Consider the following 1,378-nt stretch of genomic DNA (forward strand, 5'->3'; position numbering starts at 1 on the left):
AGAACCCTAAGGCCTTCTTTAGTAGCTCTAGCCCGAGCCTCTTGGAGTCTTCTATCCAATACCCTTGGGGGGTAGGATTGCATCATCTTCTCAATTAAATTTCTGGCTTCAGCAGGGGTCATGTCTCCAAGGGCTCCACCACTGGCAGCATCTATCATACTTCTCTCCATGTTATTGAGTCCTTCATAAAAATAATGGAGGAGAAGCTGCTCTGAAATATGGTGGTGAGGGCAACTGGCACATAGTTTCTTAAATCTCTCCCAGTATTCATATAAGCTCTCTCCATTGAGTTGTCTAATGCCTGAAATATCCTTTCTGATGGTCGTGGTCCTGGAAGCAAGGAAATTTCTTTCTAAGAATACTCTCTTGAGGTCATCCCAGCTCGTGATAGACCATGGAGCGAGGTAATATAGCAAGTCCTTTGCTACTCCCTCTAAAGAATGAGGAAAAGCCTTCAGAAATATGTGATCCTCCTGCACATCTAGGGGTTTCATGGTGGAGCAGACAATATGGAATTCCTTCAGATGCTTATGTGGGTCTTTGATGCAATCCGATCCCGCAAGGGCATTGGATAGAAAACTCCAAGTAGATTGGGCCAGAGATGCAAGAGAAGGCCCTAGGGTTCTTATGAGCCTTAGGGTAGATTTCAGGCCCATGGACTAAGTACGAGCCCACTTATCTTTTTAAATATTAGATTAAGGTTTCATTATTTTTGGGTCTTGTATTTAGGGCTCCATAATGTAGGTAGGATACCCTAGAAATATATGACTTTTCAGCCCTTGTATTTTCGGGCACCTAGACTAGTTTTTGTATTAGGGGTAGTTTTGTAATTTCACATACACTAAGTGGATATTTGATGTGTGTGGTTGGAAATAAATTTAATTGAATTGGTAGAATCCCAATCCAATTAAATTTTAGAGGGGGAGGTGAGCATTTGCTTACTACACCCCATTGCCACATCATATAGTCACACTTTGTGCATGTCCTTCATACTTTTCATGCCTCATGACACCTAAACACACTTAGTGGAGAATCTTGGAATTGATCTTGGATTAGTGGGCTGAACCATAACTAAAATTCACTAATCATAATTAGTGAAATTTTGGCTCCAAAGTTTAGCTCCACAAATTCAATTTCAAATTCAAGTGAAATTTGAATTTCCCTCCATTTTTGTGTGACACTTAGGCTATAAATAGAGGTCATGTGTGTGCATTTTTTTCAAATTTGATCATTTGAATATTAAAATTCTGATTTCAAAGCTCATTTAGAGCACAAAATTTCGTGCTCTTCTCTTCCTCTCCCTTCATTCATCTCCTTCTTCCTCCAAGCTCTTATCCATGGCCTCCTATGGTGGTGAGCCTCTTCTAGACTCATCTTC

At 40.4% G+C, this 1,378-nt stretch overlaps 1 non-coding gene across 1 annotated transcript; it reads left to right on the top strand.

The window, feature by feature from the left end:
* The first annotated feature begins 215 nt into the window (after positions 1 to 215).
* On the top strand, positions 216 to 323 carry LOC113002048 (small nucleolar RNA R71). Its single transcript, XR_003267576.1, has one exon. It is a non-coding gene; the product is annotated as a small nucleolar RNA R71 (small nucleolar RNA).
* The last annotated feature ends 1,055 nt before the right edge of the window (positions 324 to 1,378 follow it).

Source organism: Glycine max, chromosome 6 (assembly GCF_000004515.6).
Source record: "Glycine max cultivar Williams 82 chromosome 6, Glycine_max_v4.0, whole genome shotgun sequence".
Lineage (NCBI taxonomy): Eukaryota > Viridiplantae > Streptophyta > Magnoliopsida > Fabales > Fabaceae > Glycine > Glycine max.